This window comes from Silene latifolia, unplaced genomic scaffold, assembly GCF_048544455.1.
Source record: "Silene latifolia isolate original U9 population unplaced genomic scaffold, ASM4854445v1 scaffold_70, whole genome shotgun sequence".
NCBI classification, from domain to species: domain Eukaryota; kingdom Viridiplantae; phylum Streptophyta; class Magnoliopsida; order Caryophyllales; family Caryophyllaceae; genus Silene; species Silene latifolia.
Window position 1 is genome coordinate 2,469,579 of NW_027413609.1, and position 15,320 is coordinate 2,484,898.

The window sequence follows — 15,320 nt, forward strand, 5'->3', positions numbered from 1 at the left end:
TGATGCTTGGTCATTGAATACGATCCATTTAGCCTCGTTTTGCCATGAAAATGCAAGATTCTTACTCCTTTCCTACCAAGGGATCAAAATCTCAAAGAATATGCAAAACAAAGATCTAAAGATAAGAAATGACCCAAATAAGCACTAAAAAGCATAGAAACAATGGTAATTCGGGGGCTAAATATGCGCCAATTATGGTCGCATCAAATATCCCCAAACCGAACCTTTGCTCGTCCCGAGTAAAGAGGTGACAAAGACTAGGACCAATACTAACCTAACCTAATAATAATAGCCGATATGAGACAATTAGCGGGTCTCACTCCGCCCCTTCAACTCACAACAAGACAACCATGAGGTAGGATGCCTTCTTGCAAGGCAAGGTGGGTCTTGCCAAAATGGCGACACATCCAAACATTAAGCACATAAAAACAAGTAATGGATGCATCTACAAAAGAATAGCCACTTTCCTCATCTAAGTGGCGGAAATTATCTACAAGGGAAGCAATTCAAGGGTACACAATCCTTCATAGATGCAATTTGTTCAAACTACTAAGCCTAGAAGGATACCAATAAATCACCTCCAAAAGGCGTCAAGCTAGGGTACCTTTGTCCTCAATCGTTAAATGCTTTTGTCAAGAGTAGACTCCCTATGGTGTTAGAAACACTGGAGGATCGCGGGATTCCCCCTCTTGCCTAGACAAGAAGAAGGGTCGTCCCCTCTCTACCATGCACAAAAATGGATACGATGGATAAAGAGATCAATAGATATTTGAGTTTCACTTTGGGAGTTTGCTTTTGTTTTTGTTTTTCCCCCCAATTTCTTGTGGTATTTGACATTTGAGAACACTTTCTTTGCCATTTCTTTTTGATTTTTGGCATTTCAATACTTGACAACTTTTTGCATTTCTTTTTTGAATATTTTCAAAGTCACCCCAATTAGTAACGAGGGTGGCTTGTATTTGAAGCTTTAGGAGTTCTATTTTTGCTCCTCTTTTCATTTGATGCATTTTTGCAAACTTTCTTTCACTTTTCATTTCATTGAACTCAAATTTGAATAATTTTTGTGCCCATTCCCTTTGATGACAAAAATGTATGGTAGAATATGGATGAACGATAGAAGTATGCATGGTTTCAAGGGTCACCTTGGAATAAACGGTAGCCAAGGAGTTATCACACCACAAGGTACTCTTGACTCGGCCTTAAACCATGGGTCAAAGGATACTAGCATGACACATCCTAGGGTGTTTTACAAGCATTCTAACAAGCAAAGTCTTAAGAATAAAAAGCATCTACTAGGGCCTATATACACTTGTCAAGCTTCCCAAGTAGACGGTTTCGCAAAATTTTTCTAACCATGCAAACTACATGCCATGATGCAACTAACATTTATACATCCTAATGCAAAATGATTCTACCAACTAATATGACATATAAACTAAATGCAAGTCCTAAGTTCACATTGTTTTACCGCATCAATCAAAATAAAGCCACATAGTCATTAACATAAAGAGGAAAAAGGAGATTGGAAAGATCATACCATGCGGTCTTCAATATCCTCATGTCTCGGATGTGGCGTAGTCAATCAAAGTGAACAAGGATGAACAAACACAATATATACAAGACAATATATACAAAGGAAAATGAACTTGTTTTTGGTTTTTTCAATTTTCAAATTTTTATGATTTTTTTTTGAAATTTTTCAATTTTTATGGGTTTTTGAATAGAAGTTAAGTGTTAGAATTCCCATCCCCACACTAATATGGGCATTGTCCTCAATGGCCAAAATGATGGAAATTATGCAAAGAATGATGCATGATTTCTATGCTAAATGCAATTCTACACTAAGCTATTCTACATGATGCATGTTGTTTTGTTATGACGGAGAGGATAATTTAAATTACCTCCCGTTGCGTATGCATCAACTTCCCCAAACCAAGCAAGACACTATTGCTAATGTCGAAGCATGGGGGAGTTCATGCACATGCTATGCTATGCATGAGACTAGATTGTCATTTTGGATTTTCAAAAATGGGAACAATAAAGAACACCTCAAAGGAACCGAGGTGTGAGTCCTTTGATGTTGCTAGGACTCAACCAACAATGATCAAAATGAAAATAAAATACAAAGAGATATAGACAAACCGTGGGAGAGTAGGAATCTCCAAGGCTAGTCTTCCATCATGCTATCATCATCACCACTCCCCTCATGAGAAGTGGTCACATTGCCACTTTCCTTGGCACTTTCTTCATTGCTTTCCTCATCATCATCTTCACCATCTTCACCATCCCTTTCTTCATCTCCACTTGCTTCTTCTTCAAGGTTATCATCAATCTCCTCATCATTTCCAACAACCTCATTATCTTCCACCACATCCCTTGATGCACCCGGGAACAAAGCTTCTCTATCCGCCCAACTAGGCAAAGGACAAGATGGATCAAGGAGTCCTTGCCTAGCTAAATGTAGGAGGGGAGGATATTGAGCTAGATATGCATTCTTCCGGTCTTCATAAGCTTGCTTGTGCATGGCTCTCATAAGAAGAGTTACATAGTCTTTCCCAATTTCAATTCCTTCCGGCGTAAACTCTTCATAGTCATAGGGGTAAGGTGGTATGATAATGGAAGAGGAGGGGGCCTCATGGTCACCCTTTTGTTGTTGAATGATGTACTCGGCTTCTTTGGTTAGGGGAAGTAAATAGTTGGTCCGGTGGACACTAAGACGGCAAATCTTTGCGGGTAAAGTGAATGAACGAGCCTCACTAGTAAGCCACCCATACTTGGTATCAAGGGAATTGTGAACAACCCATTTGAACTTGTTAATCAAGATGGACATATCAATGAGATGGCCACCATCCTTAGCCTTGTACTTGCTATCCTTATTGAAATTAGGATCAAAGTGCTTGGCTAGGACCGTGACAAGGCCGCCATTAACAATAACGGTCGTACCCTTCTTCCCACTATCTACATGAAGCCATCTATCAACCAATAGCCTCAAACAATTGTAAGGCTTGGTGTGAATTCTTCCAATATTCAAGGTTGATTCAAGGAGAATAAAATCGAGTCCCGTGAAATGATTGGTGTCTCTTCTAGCAATTATGGTATTTCCCACAACTTTGTGCCATATTCTTATGCCCGGATGATGGACCAAGAGAGCACGACAAGCATGAAAATCTTCATATTTCTTCCCGGAGATTGCCTCCCAAAGAGGCGCGGGATCGTACTTACCATATTGCTTATAGAATTTATGTTCATCGCTAAGACCCAAAATTGCACCCAATTAGGAAAGGAAATGCGTCTACTAGTGTTAGCTAGACGAAACTCAATATTTTCCCTATTCTCAACTTTTGTCACTTTCAAGGAACTTAAGAATTCCAAGACAAGGGAGGGGTATGTTACTTCTTTCATTTCAAACAATTTCTTCAAACCCATGGCATTGAAAAAGACTCTTGTTTGTTCAAGGACACCTAGCTTCTCTAAGGTTTTTTCACATATGAACTTGGTGGATTGAATTTGTTTCATAGCAAACTTGACAAATGAGTTTCTATGGTCATCGGAAATGAAAGTTACCTCCGGATAATGCAAGAGTTGATTAATTTAGGAGTAGAAGGTGATGCTTCCATAGAAGTTTGCCGAGGTTGTTCCACTACCAAGCTTGGTGTTGACACCACCATTGCCAAAGCTTTCTTTGTTTGTAGAGCTTTTTGCCTTTGAGAGAGAGCCTTTGCCTTTGGTGCCTTTGTTGCCTTTGTTGCTCCCTTTGTTCTTGCCATTTGATGAACAAACCAAGTAGAGAATCAAAAATCTTCAATTTGTAGAATGCCCAAATTGATTTTGAAAGTGAAAGGCTTTGCCTTTATGAGAACAAAAATCAACTCAAAGGGTGAAGATTTTGTGCTTGGTTTCGATTTTTCTTGAAGATGGAGTGATTAATTTGATGTTTGAAGGATGGTTTGATTTTGTTTTGGTGATTTTGTTGAGGGTTTTTGTGTTTGAGATGGAGAGGATGAGGGTTTTGGTGTTATGGGTAGTGTTTATGAATGAATGAATGAATGAATGAAGGTGGGGGGTATTTAAAGAAACGAAAATCTCGAAGATGCGAGCACGATCCGTGCGGATTAGGCGCAATCCGCTCGGATTTTCAAGCTTCAAATTTTTAAAAATCCCGCCTAAAGACGGGCGTCTCCTGGGGAAATCCGCTCGGATTTTTATTGAGGGATGGGCGTCTCTTGGGAAATCCGGACGGATTCTCATCCAGAGATTTTTCTTGTTTTTCTTGACTTCAAGACGGGCGGATTTTACCGAGAGACGGACGGATCCGGGAGGGGGCGTCTTTTAAATCCGCTCGGATTCCTTAATGACAGAATTCTTCAATTTTTGCACACCCCAAGACGGGCGTCTTTCGAGCCGGACGCTCGGATCCTCTGCAGACGGACGGATTCTCGAGAATCCGCTCGGATTCTTCCTTGATTATACGGATCCTTGCGCAAACCCATTCCTTAACATTCTTTCTTTCTTTCTTTCTTTTCTTGTGTTCTTCATTGTGGGGGCACTACTAAGGCGTGAATAGCCTAGGTAATTGCCATCCCCACACTAAGGTAAATCACTACACATCAATTAAAATCATTAGTCCCTCCCTCACTTCTCTCTTTTCATGACAATTATTTTGATCAAGGTAAATAAAATCCAAAAATGACAAAAATGCAATGCAAAAATTAAATGTAAGTTAGGGAGTTAGAAATATTTACAAGTGGTGGTTTAGGGAGGACTCCACCAAACTCTCATTCTTGATGAGATGTCAAGGAGGCATGTTCAAGGTGTTGTTGATGTTGCTCAACACCTCGAAAAAGTAGTTAAAAGCTTGTTCGTTGTTATGGTAGAGGTTCTCAATAGACCGTGGTTCTTGTTGTTGATCATGATCGATGGCATGCCCAATGTAGGGATTAAAGATCCCTTCAAATTCGTCGTCCCAAAGACCACAAACTTCATTGAGTTGATCATTGAAAATCTCTTGCTTGGATGGAGACAACTCTCCCAAATTCTTCTTTTGGCCAATGAGGCCATCATCTTCTTCCTTGGTTGATTTTGATGAGCTTTGCAAGCTCTCCTTGTCACAATTCACTTGCTCTTTGAATGGAGCATCTTCAACTTTCTTCCTCCATTGGAGTTCCGATTTCTTCCTTTCATCCTTAGGCTATAGTGATCGATCATGAAACATGGCTCATGCAAACGAGGAGCTCTCATGGTCTTGTCAAGATTAAAAGTTATGCTTTCATCTCCCACTTCTAGAGTGAGCTCTCCATGTTTCACATCAATCACCGCACCGCAGTGTGTGTAGGAAAGGTCTTCCTAAGATGATTGGAATGTTGGAATCTTCCTCCATATCAACAATGATAAAGTCCACCGGGATGAAAAACTTCCCAATTCGCACGGGGACATCTTCCCATATCCCTAGCGGTGTCTTCGTCGATCTATCGGCCATTTGAAGTGTGATATTGGTACATTTAAGCTCTCCCATTCCCAACCTTTTACTTACCGAGTACGGCATGACACTCACACTAGCCCCTAGATCACATAAGGCTTTGTTGATCGTTGTGTCGCCAATGGTACACGGTATTGAGAAGCTTCCGGATCCTTTAACTTTGGAGGTGAACTCCCTTGAAGTATGGCACTACTCACCTTGGTGAAGGCGATAGTCTCAAGTTTCCGGATCGACTTCTTCTTTGTGAGAATATCCTTCATGTATTTCGCATAGGCCGGAACGTGATTGATTAATTCCGTGAAAGGAATTGAGACTTCTAAGTTCTTCACAATTTCCATGAACTTTCCAAGTTGATCATCAAATTTAGGCTTGGCTTGACGACTTGGAAAAGGAAGTCTAATCACAATAGGCTCCTTTTCTTTGGCTTTGTCTTCATTTTTCTTTGAACTTTCTTCCTTTGATGATTCCCCTTCTTTGGGACTTTGCACCACAACTTCATTCTCACTAGCTCTCACAACTTCATCCTCAACTTGCTCCTTTGGTGCTTCATACCTTGTACCACTTCTCAAGTGAATGGCACTAACCGTTTCATGTCTAGGGGATTACCTTGAGGTGGTAATTGCCCCTTTTGTCTTGATGAGCTTGAAGATGCTAGTTGGGTCAATTGTGTTTCCAACATCTTGGTGTGAGCTAGAATGTTGTTGATGGTGGTATCCTTTGCTTGGCTATCTTTTTGCATTTGGGTGAAAAATTCTTGTTGATTTTTTTGCATTTGAAGGACCGCTTTTTGGACATCAAAACTTTGGTCATTTTGGTGATTGTATGGATTTTGATTTTGGTAACCTTGGTTTTGATTGAAAAAGGGTCTTTGGTTTTGATTTCTCATGGGTGGTGGAGTGTATGTTGGTTGAGGGTTTTGAACATTTTGGCTTTTGTATGAGAGATTTGGATGGAACTTGGTGTTTTCATTGTAAAAATTTGAATAAGGGGTACCACTTTTGTAAGCTTGGAAAGCATTAACTTGCTCGGTTGTTCCCCTACATTCTCCTTGATCATGACCTAAGGTTCCACAATTCTCACATATCCCGCTTGGGATTGATGAGGATGCCGTCAAGGCATTGACATGATGCTTTGTTGATTTTGAGCTTTCCTCAAGTCTAGCCATAGCTTGTTCAAACTTCAAGTTGATAGTGTCAATGTGAGCACTAAGTTGAGCACCCAATTGAGTAACGGTGTCCACTTCATACTTTCCTCTAGTAGCCTTGCGAGGCCTACTATATTGCGAATTATGGACCGCCATTTCCTCAATCTTGTTCCATGTTTGATTGTCATCAACTTCGGTGAACATTCCATTTGATCCCATATTGAGAATGTTCCTTGAATCTTCATATAAACCATTCCAAAATTGTTGCACTAAAAACCATTCGCTAAGTCCATGGTGAGGACATGAGCGACAAATACCTTTGAACCGCTCCCAAGCTTCATACAAAGATTCTTCATCCCTTTGCTTAAAACCCGTAATTTGAGCTCTTAGCATATTAGTCTTTTCCGGTGGGTAGAATTTTTTGTAGAAAGCGAGAGCTAACTTCTTCCAAGAATCTATTCCAAGGGTGGCCTTATCAAGGCCCTTCAACCATTGCTTTGCGGTGCCGATTAACTAAAAAGGAAATAAGACCCATCTTATTTGGTCTTGAGTCACGCCCGTTTGAGAGATAGCTTCACAATAATCACAAAATGTTTCCATATGAGAATGAGGGTCCTCACTTGGCATGCCCCCGAATTGGCTCCTCTCAACTAGTTGGATGAAGGCGGACTTGGCAATAAAGTTTCCGGTAAGATGTTGTGGGGTAGGAGTACCGTTTGGTAGATCCTCCTCGGTGGGTATAGAGTGAGACGAAAATTTAGGCATTGTAGGTGGATTTTGTGTGGTATTGTTTAATGGGTTCTCTTCTCCTTCTATTGCGAAAGGATTGACAAACTCACTAGTGGGTTGAACAACTTCACCAACACCTCCCAAATTCCTCCTAACAAGTCTCCTATTATTCGTCAAGGTTCTTTCGATTTCACGGTCAAAAGGTAACAAATCTCTTTGTAACCTTCTAGACATGCAAAATATCAAACAACTCAAAAACAATTAGAACAAACCTTGAGGAGTTTTACTTCCCCAAGGTGAAAAAGACACAACTAAAAATAACAAAAGAAATCTAAAATCAATTAAACACCGTCCCCGGCAACGGCGCCATTTTTGATCGGAGCCATTTAGTTCACAAATTAAGCAAATGTGGTCGTTGGTCAATGGTCGATACAAAACACAATTTATACTTCACAAACAACTCTACAAATTAGTAAAGAGGTAAGTAAAGGTCGGATCCCAAGGGACGGGTATTGAAAACGAAGATTTCTATTGCTACTAGTGGTGTCTAGGGGTGTCACAAGTTGGGTTCTTTGTAGAAGGTTACTAAACTAAAATAGCAATGAAAATAAACTAACAAGGTAAATGGAATAAGGGTGTAAACAATTGATTAAAAGCACTAGGGTGTCATGGGTTCATAGGGGATTCATGGGATATGATCATACAAACATGTTCTCAAATTATAAGCAAGCAATTATTGTTGTGATGGATTGAGTTGGGTTATATCTTACAATCCTAGGAAAGTTTGGGTCCGGAGCCGAATCTCTTGGATTGTACAACACCTACAAGTCGACTTAATCTTTCCTACTTAACACATGCATGATCTAACAAGACTCGAGTTGGGTTATGTCTTACAAGTCAAGTTGAAGAGATAGTAGATGATAATAAATGCAAGGATTCATAGGCTTAGCATTTCATCAAACATAACATGTGCATGTATTAAGATCAAAACAAGCAAGCAAATAAGATATGAAAGCATATTGATTTAAGCATGAATCATCCCCATGTTGGTTTCCCTTAATCACCCATTAAACCCTAGCTAAGAGACTACTCACTCATTATCATATTGATCATGCTAGAAAGGTTGTCAATCATACTAACATAATGAAACATGATGAACAAATGAAAGTAATTAGCAATAATTAAAAAGGGATTAAGAGATTATACCTACTAATGATTCCAATAATAAAGCAAGAATAATAGAAGTACTTGAATCCTAGATTGAGAGGTTGTCAATCTCCCAATAATAACCCAAATAATCTTCAATTACCCAAAATAAAGTAAGAACAAGAGAGAGATTAAGGAACTAAAACTTGGATTAAAACTTGATTAATACTTGATTACAATATTGAAGAGAGATTTGATTGATATTAACTACTCTAACTATTGATTAGAAGAACATGCTCCTCTAATTAGACTAATGGGGTATTTATAGTGAAAATTAGGAAGGATGCATTAGGGTTAACTAAGGGCTAAACTAGTAATTACACTTTTTAAGTTGAGCAAGGAGACTCCGGTATTCAATGAGAGAAGGGCGTCTCCATTTTGTAACTTGAAGGACGAAACCATCTTTGATCGTGATCCGAGCGGATGGAGGTCGAGACGGACGGATGGGGCATGGGCGATCCGAGCGGATCAAGGCAGAAGACGCTCGGATTGGGCACGGGGGATCCGAGCGGATCCGGGTAAGGACGCCGGATTGAGTGGGCGGACGGACGGATCGTGGATAATCCGTTCGGATTCTTCTACAGCGTCATTCCTTCTTCTTTTCTTCCCTTTTCTTCATAGAATCCTTGGGGATTTCCTTGGGGACTCAAGGATCCTTTCCCAACATTGATCTTCTACTTAGCTATGTACAAAGGCCTTCTAGTCTTGTCTCTCCTTGATGCTTGGTCATTGAATACGATCCATTTAGCCTCGTTTTGCCATGAAAATGCAAGATTCTTACTCCTTTCCTACCAAGGGATCAAAATCTCAAAGAATATGCAAAACAAAGATCTAAAGATAAGAAATGACCCAAATAAGCACTAAAAAGCATAGAAACAATGGTAATTCGGGGGCTAAATATGCGCCAATTATGGTCGCATCACCTACATTGACCGAGGCTTGGATAAGGCGAAAGTCAAAGTATAGCCATCAGGTGAATCGAAGATTACAATCTCACGACTATGGCGACGCGAGGCGGTTCAAGGGGTCTGAACCAAGGACTAGTCGTCGGGAACATTTTAGAGTCTGTCGACTATCGAGGAGGGTCATTTAAAGTCTATTAGACTACGTAAGGAAGCTCGCCAGCCATAAGAAGGAACCATACCTGAAATTCCTTGAGACTCCAGGGGAAGAAAACGCGATACTAAAAAGAGGGGGCAGCAGGACGTAGGCAGGAACTGCTGGGAGAAATCTACTTGGGTCGTCTTCGATAAGTCTTGGGGTCGATGTTGATCTCCACGTATTGAGAGGGATGATTGTCTGTCCGCGTACTCTCGCTGTGGGAACATAATCGGGAACTGATCTTCATGTCTCGAGAGGGACGATTGGCTATCCGTGTACTCTCGCTGGGGGAACATAATCGGGAACTGATCTCCATATCTCGAGAGGGACAATTGGCTGTCCGTGTACTCTCGCTGGGGGAGCACAATAGAGGTGTGTCGAAACACCCGTCAAAGAATATTCGCTCGTTGTGGCAAGCGAGGTCTTGATAAAGTACTGCTTCTGATACTTACCTGCATGGTTAGTAGCCACACAAGAATAAAATCTAATATATGCACGTAAGCAATTATCACATGAACCTCGAATGAGGAAACACATAGGCTTTGCAAACCCTGTTTCTTTATAAAAGTTGTTTAAAACTTGTTCGAAGAAGTTTGTCGTTTGTAATGCGTTATGCATATTCAAATGGGCTTTAGACATAGGACTTGACATTACACAGACCTTATATGGACGTGATGCGAAATGTAGACTTAGGTTTGACTGACACGACACTAACTTAGATTTGACGCGACATAGGGATGACTTTGACAGACTTTGTTTAAGTATGCGCCACCCCTAGCCAAGTGTGGGTGACAATGCGTATCGGTTCCAAAGGTAGAAGAATTGCAAGGATGATGAAGGCATATAAAGGCAAGGCATGAGGCATAGACCCTATGTCTACTTGGACATGCTGCCACTTGCAGAGACCCCTCTCTAAGGCATGATAACTTCGAGAATCGATCTAAGACCTTTTTCATTGTCCGGACCGAGTACTAGCTTGGCTTAAAATAAGATAGGAATAAAGGAAGGGCGGCATCTCGGAAGAGAAGCCCCCAGGATGAGAAGATGGCTCTGGAATTTGGCAAAAAAGAGATTGGGCGACAAGAAGGAGCCCTCAATAAAGAGGTGTTGGTTGTGGAAGGGATGTTAATTGAGGTTGGAAGGTTGAAAATTGGGATGGTTGATAATTGAGGTGGTTGAAATTTATGAATTAGGATGGTTGATAATTGAGGTTGAAAGTGTAACACCCCCATACTCCAAGTGCCTTACCAGGACCACTCAGGTATAAGGATACTACCATCTCGGTTACCCGAGGCATGATAATCATAAGAAAATAACGAAACAACATTTAATAGTATAACTTTAGTGAAAAGTACAAACCAAGCCAAATCCCAAAATACGGTTACAAGTTCTCAAACCAACTGTCTAATCAACTAAATGCAAAGTTTAGTAAACTACTAAGCTACAGCGGAAGACTTCTATCGTCAGACAGTGGCACATCCCAGCAATCCCATGTGAATCAACTCAAACCTGCTCAATTACTGCTCACCATCCCCAAATGGATCACCGCAGGTTTTACAAACAACAACACGGGGTCAGTACAAATCACACAATCTATATATATAAACAATACGATAAACAGATATCTCACACCATCACATAAAAAGTTGGGATGGTTGTTACAAAAAGTTGGGATGGTTGTGTCCTTGAAGACTGCCTACGTATTCACGTAAAGTGAAATCAAACCAGATCGTAGTTCTGAGGTTTGGTTAATTTTATTTGGGTGTTGTGGTTGTATCCTTCTTGTGTAAGAAAGGACTGCCTACGTATCCATCTGAAGAGGTGAAATCAAACCATGCTCGTAGTTCAGGTGTGTGCCTAAGCTTATATTGTCAGGACCTTAAAGTGCATGGGTCAGGAGAGTATATTCCTTTGGTGACTCGAAGAATCGATTTGAGATAACTCCCTCTGATCATAAACCAAAGAGGTATAATTAAGTTTATAAAAGTCTCCTTGTCATGTGAGCGTACTTGAAAGTGGACCCTAAGGATGAATTGGGTATGTCTCGTTCTAGGTAGCAAAGTACTTGAAGACTCTGTGTATGGGTCAAAGTGAAACTGGATTGGATGTTTGGAATGTGGAGCTTGGACATAAGAGGCTTTGATAAAACAAATCTCTGGAACTGGATTTTGTGGTGTCAAGGCTTTATGGGGTTACGGCTTGTAATGTGGCTTGAATATGGGGTCTCTTGGCTTGATGTAGCCAGAGCACATAAAGGTGGGTTAAAATGACGTGGGTTCAAATTTCCATGTCTTGGCCCTAAAGGATGGGTATATTCGACGAGCTTGAGAGGATTCTCATATTTCTAACTATCTCCCTGTAACGGTCTCGAGAAGGACTTAGGATGTGTGATGTGTGAAAAGCTAAGTGAGGGTGCTAGCTAACCATCTTCATTGATGTCTTGATAAAATTCAGCATTATTCTGTTCAGCATTTGATTTCAGGCTTGTTCTTGATTCAGACTCAGATTCTTGGTCTGGAATATATCTCGGCTTTTTGCTCAGATTTTGATTCAGGTTTTTTGAAGATAACTTTAACTTTGGATATTGACTTGACTTGCTCGATTGAGCCTTCTTCTTTTGACTCTTTTGTCTTGGGCTATAGGCATAACTACGGCTTTGGATATTGATTTTGGGTATTTCTCTTGATTGAGCCTTTGTCTTTGATCATGGCTTGTATTGTCTTGGATTTGATTGCTACCATGGATTTGGGTCATACTAGCACCTTTTGATGTGAAAAGGGTTGGTCTTTAGTAAAGAGGTTGTTTATTGTGGGGAATGGGCTTGCCTTCCGTCATGGATCGTTAACAAGGGTGATGGTCTGGATTCGTCCTAGAATCTCTTGAGATAGGCTCGTACTAAACTAGGGTTATATTGTGGTTTCTATTGCCAGACATGGAATAGGTAAGGAAAATGAACACGGAGTTTTAGGTCCTCTACAACATAGAACGGAACATCATTTAAGTGTACTCACATCGACTGTCATGTGCTGTTGTTCATTTTAAAATGTCTCAAATCGATTCTTGTTGTCACAGGAAATGGTAAAGGAGAGAATATGATAGAATACGTGGATTTGAAAAGTGTGATTTTATTAAAATGTATTTAACATAGACATGAGAAACACGTGACTCGTGGGACAACCCCCAGATTGCCATTAGAAATGGAAATGAAGAAAGACGCTAGAAAAAATATGTGACTCGTGGGACAGCCCCCAGATTGCCACTAGAAATGGAAATGAAGAAAGACGCTAGAACAAATATGAGATAGAAAGCCTAAGACTCGGACTCGGACTTTGACGCGATCTTAGATCTAGACTCGTAATCATCGGCCCACGCTTGAGCGTTTTCTCTTCCAGCAACTGGCTTTGATATCCGGCTTTGAGCATTCATCCATTTGAACACCTCGTCCTCATCATTGGGAATACTAGAAGGGTAAAGGCCCAAGAGACCTTCCTGTCTTTGAAGAGTAAAACATACATGAGGGTCATTCTTTTCTCTTAACAGATCGAGGGTCGATAAAGATATCTTGCCGTGATCAAGCATATAGTGGATGGTATATTTTAGTTTGGAGCATTCTTCAGTGTCGTGTCCATTACCCCTATAGAATAAGCAATATTGAGAACCGTCCCAGAAGCGACCTCTCCTCTCGTACTTAGGGTCTGGGGTTGGACCGATTGGTTGGATCGGTCCTTTGGCAAAGAGTCTTTCAATGGCGACCGTATAAGGCATGCTTAAATTGAAGAATGACCTTGAATGTTGAGTTCCTCTTTCTGGTGAAGGGTCTATAACCTTTACGTCGGTAATGTAGATTGCTTGATTGTTGGGTGTATATGTGGACGGTGAACCTTTTTGAATGACTTCATTGATACGAACAATCTCTACCGATAAGTTTTTGACGGTTCTGATGCCACCTTTCAAATGAGAGGTGTAAACTGGGTGTAGACAGTCAATAACGTCCTCAACCAATGTCGCCTTCTTCGATTGGTCGGGTATATGTGAATCTATTTTTCTTCTTTTCACCAAATGATTGGTGGGTCGTTCATCGTTTTTTATCATCTGTGATATTAAACTCCCTATAAGATCGCTTAACTTCTGTGCCCAAACATTTCAGGAGTGAGACGGAAATCCTACCATTCTCAATCCTATCTTGTATGACATGCTTGAGCTTTTAACAATCTTCGGTACCATGCCCCCTACCCCAATGGTATTGATAATATGAATTGCCATCCCACGATTTAGATTTCTTTTCTGGATCTGGTGTAGGTCGTATTGGTTGAAGAAGACCTAGAGAGGATAATTTGTTCAAGGCTAGGGCATAAGGTATTCCTAGATTTGTGAATGACCTGGGAGAGTTGTTTAATTTTTTTGATGAAGGCTCCATGAGGTTGCCTTTGATTTTGACTCCTGGATGAGAAGAACTAGGAATAGATTGCTCACTTTTTGCTTTCTCCTCGAGACCATGAGGTTGAGGGTTTGTCTGGACGCTCTTCATCTTGAAAGATTGGGTCTCAAGCTTCTTATCCATTTCAGCAAATTGATTCCCCATGTTGGAAAGCCGAGAGTTTAGAGTATCAATGTCTCCCTCTATCTTGGAAAGCATGAGCATTCCACTTTGGACATCATCCTCCTTCGGCGCTCTGATTTCTTTGTCATTATGAGGATCGAGGAGATGAGAAAAGTCTAAGAATGATTCTTCATCGTGTTTAGTGCTGTTAGACCCAAGAGGGTCGGTCCCATCAAAATCCTCCACAAATGGTGGCATTAGAAGCTTGCCATCCTCGATCATATCCTGAATAATATGTTTTAGACAAAAGCATTCCTCCGTATCGTGTCCCCTACCTCGATGGTACTGACAATATGAATTCCCCTTCCACCTAGGCAGTATCTTTTCGGGATCCGGGGTTGGTCCAATTGGATGAAGTTTTCCTTGGGAAACTAGTCTTTGTAGAGCTACTTTATATGTGCTTCTGAGGTCAACGAATTCCCTATGAGCTCGTCCCGGCCTTCTGAGTGGAGTTTCCAAGAGGCTGACTCTCTCGTCTTCATTGGCCTTCTTAGATGGGTGAGTCGTGTTGAAGCTATAACCTGGCCTTAGGGTATGAGAGGATGGTAAAGGTTTCATCATGTCTATCTTGTCATCCATATTGGTGACACGAGTTCTCAAGTCTTCGACGGTGGCCTGAAGCTTAATGACTGCAACACTTAGTTCTTCGACTTCAACAAATAAACGTTCTTGAACACTTCCATTGGAAAGTGCAGAATTCCTACCGAGAATAAAATGATGCGCATTACAACTTGATTTGACATGGAATCACGCATGAAGAGACGAGATGACTAGACTCTTGACTTGTGAATCCAGGAAATGTCGTGAGTGACTTCTCGTGTTTGGATTCACGGTGTTTGACCTTGACCTTTAGACTCGAGTGTTGACTTTGACAGAGTGACATTTATGTGGTTGACTTGATTGACGGGATTGGCGACACGTGTTAATTCTAATTCGTGTGTTTAAGACAGACTTAATTCGAGGTTCGGGTATGTGTATCCCAAACGTGTACTAGGAGAATTCAAGAAACGAATATGGGAATGACTCGATGTGTTAGCCTCGAGTGTGTGAGTCGAGGTGCGGAA

General features: G+C 40.9%; 1 non-coding gene across 1 annotated transcript; it reads left to right on the forward strand.

Annotated features, from left to right (window-relative positions):
- Positions 1-6,906: 6,906 nt before the first annotated feature.
- LOC141640073 (small nucleolar RNA R71) lies at positions 6,907-7,013 on the forward strand. The gene has a single exon (XR_012542819.1). It is a non-coding gene; the product is annotated as a small nucleolar RNA R71 (small nucleolar RNA).
- The last annotated feature ends 8,307 nt before the right edge of the window (positions 7,014-15,320 follow it).